Consider the following 6,263-nt stretch of genomic DNA (forward strand, 5'->3'; position numbering starts at 1 on the left):
ATTAAATGACAGCCTTGTGAAAACATGATGTTCATATTAGCATGTAACCAGAAAAAAATCTGAAGTTCAAATAAAAATATTAACAGAATTAAAATAATCTCTTGTCTTCAGTACTTGTATATTTATTGAAATTTAAATATTTTTCATAACACATACACACATCTACAACATCTGCTCTCAGATTCATTACTATTTAGTACCCTTTTTCTGATTTGATCCACTTGGAAGTACTCCAACACTAACTTTCTCCTTTTGGCAAGCCTGGAAAGTAACTGCTACACAATGTTTGGAGTAACTAGGAATAAGGTTTGATGAAAGTAGCATGTGCTAAAAACCTTTTGCAGAATCTAAGACAAATAAATGAGTTGGAAAGACCTGATGTTAAAGAACTTTTAAGTTTTTTTTTCTAATTATAAAGGAAGTAGAGGAAAATAGGGAGAAATCTCCAGATTTTCCAGGGGATCACTTAGAGAAATATGAAGGAAAGCTGAAAGGCTTTGGATACGCTCAGTGAAAGGAAAGCAGACAACAGAAAGTGATTGGTAGGGGATAGGGGATTCACATGCAACAGGAAGCATGGCAATATACTGAGAGAGGTTCTGTAAGCCTGATGGAGGACCGGGTCTTACAGCAAGTCTTTGCAAGAAACAGCAAGTCTTACAGGAATGAAAGCGAAGCACTTCAGAGGAGTGTTCTTTTGTACCCTTGTCTCAGTCTGTGAATCATAGACAAATAGTGTTTTCTCTGTGTACAAAAACTAACAACTGCATTGAGTGTAATTATCCAAAAGTCTGTGAGGTGATGGACTATGACCTACATATGTGAGAAAATGACTTGAGGGAGGTTGATAGTCAAAGAAAAAAGGAAGAGGCAGAAAGGAACAGGGAAGCGGATTTGAGGTTAAAAGTACAGAAAAATAGCAATTAAAAAGGCAAACGGGAAAAAGACAGATGAGGTTAAAGGAATTGCAAAGAGCTGGAAGGGCATGGTGAGAGAGAAAGTAAGTAGGACGGGATCCTCAAGTGGAAAATAGCAGAAATGATAAGGAGGGATCAGGAAATGTGTCTGAGTGAAGGGAAGAGAAAAGAGCAGGACAATATTTTTGGAATGAAGATGGCAGAGAGAGGTCTCAAGGATGAATGAGAAAGAGATATCAATAAAGGACTGTAACTGTAAGAGGACAAGAGGGGCAACACAGAGGCTGAGGCAGCAAAAAGCAGTTTAGGGAGATAGGGGCAGTGGTAGCCACAGCCAAAGAGCAACTGGGATGGGGAAGAATAGGGAGAAGATTTATGCTTAAAGGAGGGAGGGAAAGAGGGAAGCAGCTGCAAACTGAACTCTAAGGAAATTATACAAGATGGGGCAGCAGAGGAAAGACAATTTCAAAAACAGAGCTCAAAGGAACGCACAGAGTTTCTGAGAAACTGTGATTTGGGGTTTCTATAGCAGTCAGTGTGCCCTGTCTTCCCAGAGCCCTGTGGGAACTCCCAAGGACTCACAGAATGACTAAGCCAGGAGGGGACCTCTGGAGATCATCTACTCCAAACCCTCTGCTCAAGCAGGGTCAAATACAGCAGGTTGCTCAGAACTGTGTCCAGACGTAACTTGAATATCACCAAGGATGGAGACTCTACAACCTATCTAGATAACCAGTTTCTGTTTGACTACCCTCAGAGTAAAAAAGTTTTTTCTTATCTTTAAATGGAAATTTCTGTGTTTCTATTTGTGTTCCAGTATGTCCATGTCTCTCCTTTACTGGGGAGTCCAGAATTAGATCCAGTGCTCCAGGTGTGTCTCACCAGGGTTGAGTTAGAGGGTAAGTCTTCACCGCTCCAGCCATTCACTCCAATCCAGTGGACCTGGGTTTCCTGAAGTCTGGTCTCACCAGTAAATACTTAGGCAAATGAGGCATTCAGAATCTCTGCCTTTTTCTGTGCCTTTGTCTATTCCTTGACATCTAGCAGCGAGCCCATGTTTCTCCTCGCCTTTCTTTTGGAGCTTCTGCACTTGCAGAAGCCTTTCTTGCTGCCCTTAAAATCCCTTGGCAGTTTAAACTCTAGGTGGGCATTAGCTCTTCTAACACCATCCCTATATGCTCAGACAGTACCTCTATGTTCCTTCTGGGTCATCTGTCCCTGCTTCCATCTCTTGTACGCTTCCTTTTCATGTCTGAGTTTAGCCAGGAGCCCCTTGTTCATCCATGTGGGCATCCTGCCACCTTTGATTTCCTGCTTATTGGGATGGACCATTCTTGAGCCTGAAGGAGGTGATTGTTGAAAATCAACTAGCCTTCTTGGATCTCTTTTCCTTCTAGGACCATATCCCATGGAATTCTTCCAAGCAGATCGCTGAATGGACCAAAGTCTGCTCTCTTGAAGACCAGTGTTGGGATTCTGCTATTTGCCTTGTTCCCTCCTTTCAGGATCCTGAACTTCACCATCTCATAGGCACTGTAGTCAAGGCTGCCCCTGACCACCACATCCATGATCCTCTTCCTTTTTGTATGAATCAAGTCTAGCAGAGCACCTGTTCTCATCAGCTCCTTGATCACTTGTGTTGGAAAGCTGTCATCAGGGCACTCCAGAAAACTCCTGGATTGCTTGCATCCTGCTGTGTTGTCCCTCCAGCAGATACTGGACTGGTTAAAGTCTGCTACGAGGACCAGTGCCAGTGAACATGAGGCTGGAGTTGTCTGAAGAAGGCCCATCTACTTTTTCTTCCTGACTAGGCAGTCTGAAGCAGACACCCACAACAACACTGTCCACACTGGTCTGCCCTCTAACCCTGACCAAAGCTCTCAGCTGGCTCATCACCCATCCCTCAGCAGAGCTCCGCACATTCCCACTGCACTGTCACAGACAGAGCAGCTACCCGTCCTCATCTTCCCAGCTTGTCCTTCCTAAAGGACCTGTATTCATCTGTTGCAGCACCCCTGTCATGTAAGTTATCCCACCACATGATCACCTCTGTGATCCCAATGAGATCACAGCCCTACAGCTGCATGCAGACCTTTAATGCCTCCTGTTTGCTTCATGTGTTAGCTTACAGGTGCTTTAAAGAGGCACTCTGTCATGCTAATTTCGCAGAAGGAGTATGAGAGCTTTCCCCATGATACCGTCCTGTAGGCACTCCCTTATTTATGTGCATGTGCTTGAAGGGGTCCCCGTTCAGCCTTGTATTGCTGATCATGAGGTCTCTCTTATCCACATCACCCCACATCTCTTGCTTCCCATCCCGGTCTGTCACTTCCTGGCAGCATCACTGAGACCCACGTGGAAGAGCCACGGGGGTAATAGTCAGAGGACCAGACAAGTCTCAGCAACCTCTCTGTAATTAGCAGTTTGCTCTGGCAAGAAGCCGAAAGGTAACCGTAGCTGAAAGGTTTTAGAATATTAGAGGCAAAATAGCCAGTGCTAGCTGTAGCAGAAAGGTTGTAGAAGCAACCTGAAAGTAGAACTGCACAGATCAGCCTGATAAAACTGATAAAAGATGTTTTTCCACCTCAGGGATCCTCAGAACAGAGCTGCTGGGAAAACAGTGGGTCTGGCAGCAGCCTGGAGAAACTCCTGCTCACACTGCTGCCTTCCAGCAGCCGAAGTGCCGCTGGGGACCGAGCTAGGAGTTGTGATTCATCTCCTCGTAATTGGAGCTGACAGAACTTGCACGTTTTCCTGGCAGCACTGGCAGAGCACTTCCTTGTTCTCACCGGACTCCCTGGGCGTCCATGGGAAACCTCAGTGTGGACCCTGCAGGCCATAGGGCTCCCAGTGCTGGACACAGCCTGTGCCACCCACAGAGAGCAGGACGGCCTGCGTGCTGATAGTTGTTCTGTGCAGATGTGTATGATCAATCATACCCCAAAAAAATCAAAATAAGCTGTTTGGGTTGTAGAGCAATGCTCTTACATCAATGCTATAAATTCATCCCCAAATTACTCTTGTAGTTTGCTAACAAAACAATCATGGTCATTCATTAAATGGTTCCAGAGCATTTTTAAATGAGATCTGAATTTAACCATTTATTTTTATCACATTCATGTCTTAAAAATATTTTCATAATAGTTTTTTTCAGTAATTTTTGTTGCTGTTGTTGTGTATAAGATTTTGATGGAAAAACTGTTATTTAAAAGGAGTTTATATTTTATTGTTTCAGAAATGTTTTTAAATTAATTATCTTGCCCTGCTCCCTGATTAGTTAGACTAAATAACAGTGCCATCTGCTGAAAGGTAGTAGTGACTTGCAGGGAGAGTTTACAGACCATTGTACTTCACTAAATAGAGCATAAAGAGAGAGATCAAAAAAGAGAGACAGTGATGAAAGGAAATGGAAAATAAAAGAAACCTGAAGAGATGTAGAGGTACAGGGAAGGGTCTTCAGTGAAAGGAGGATGAAAAAAAGAACAAAACAAAAATCTGAAAATAAAGTAAGCGTGCAGAGAGAGAGAGAGCAATGTGGCTGTCATGACAGTATTGATCTGGGGTTTAAAAAAAATGTGACAGCTTAGATTTATTGAAGTGACCCTCTCTTACCAAATTCCTACATAGTGTATCACCCCAAAGGCAGTGATCTGCCCATGTGAGTAATCTTCAGGATGAGGCTTTCAAAAAATTACATGTAAAAGACTTCTAATCAAGTGAGAGTAATAGCAATTATTTGGGATGCAGTTGTGGTCTGTATAAAAAAAATGATTCTAGAAACACATTCTAAGCAGTTTTTTGAATTCTGACATTATTACTTTTTTTTTAATCTTCTGAAAAGGACCGTTAATTAAAAGAAAAAAAAAATATCCAGGCATGGGTAAGAGATAGTATTGCTTGAAACAAGCAGCAAAGAAAGAGTGTATGTGTTGCTAAAACCTTTGCCTGTTAAGGTTAATTGTTGTTCCCTGAAAAGTTTATAGGCAACAGTGATAATTCATACACTTTCCATTTTTCAGCAGAAGATGGATATGTGAAAGGGACCCTGCCATGCATTTCCTCTGATTTCTATCATATTATATGTTTTTTGCAGATTTTCTCCCTGTATGACTGCATTTATAGTGTGGACATCTGAGCACAAAAAGCTGCATGACTGTTGCAAACAATTTAATTACTCTTTCTTGAGCCCCAAGAAGTGACATGTAATATTTTATTTCTTTAAAAAGCATAGTAATAGAACTTCCAGTGCTGATTAAGACATCGGAATGGAAAGTATTGTCATTTTATCATTAGTTAAAATATCTTAGGGATAGCATTTCCTGGAAATTTAAGTATATATATATACATTATTGTAGCAAGAGTGTATAAATTTATCATGTAAAAGTTGAAGTAGATTTTTGTACTTGCTATTGTGCTGTGCATGTACTGTAAATATGCCAACTAACAGATTTGCATTATTTTTAATAATGTCTTGTGTTAGTTTACATTTTACCCAGGAGAATGACACACTGTTCTTTCATTATATTTAAAGAAACTGACATTTTACATCAAGCCTTACACTCGATAAAAGAACTGTGCTAAAACACATGGTATACATCATCTTCCTAGTAGTAGGAACTCATTTAGTTTATTTCAGTATTTTTGATATTGGATATTTTTGTAAAGTTTCATTTCTTGAACTCCTGTGACTGTGAAAGTCCTAGCATGCTAGTATTTGATTTTGGTTCTAGACACCTTTTTTTTCTGGAGGAAAAAGCTACAAAATTTGAGAAGTTTTAAGGATGAAGATGTTGAAGCCACACAAAAAGATTCCAAGCATTTTTGTTGGTTTAAATCTTGTTTCTAATGTTTTAGGAGAGTAAAAAGATGTTTTAGAACCTGGAGTTTAACCCTGTGTTGCAAATTGTCTTTATCATTTGTCAGAAAAATGTATCAATTATTTTCTCTATTTTACATATTAAAGTTGGGAAATGAAGGCACCAGATGTTAGCAATTTGGTGACTGTATTTAAATTTAAGCCACATCTATTCATGAGAATAGGATATACCCCATGTTTGAAGGATTTGTGTCAAGGAGATTGTGACTTTCCAGTGTCAGGTGTATCAGAACATGAAACAGAGTCTGAGTCTAATAAATCTTAGTCTTGTATTTATTTCCTCAACCTTGAATAAACATGTGGTATACTAAAACCTCCTGAGGCACTTATATTGCCTTATTTTAATCCACTATCTGACATTATAATACACGTCTTCTTTTGCATAGGGTTGCAAGGTTGTTTATACCTGGAATTTAACCAGGCCTAATTTATTATTATCTGTTCAGAAAACAAACTTGAATATAGAGGAG

Source organism: Dromaius novaehollandiae, chromosome 1 (assembly GCF_036370855.1).
Source record: "Dromaius novaehollandiae isolate bDroNov1 chromosome 1, bDroNov1.hap1, whole genome shotgun sequence".
Lineage (NCBI taxonomy): Eukaryota > Metazoa > Chordata > Aves > Casuariiformes > Dromaiidae > Dromaius > Dromaius novaehollandiae.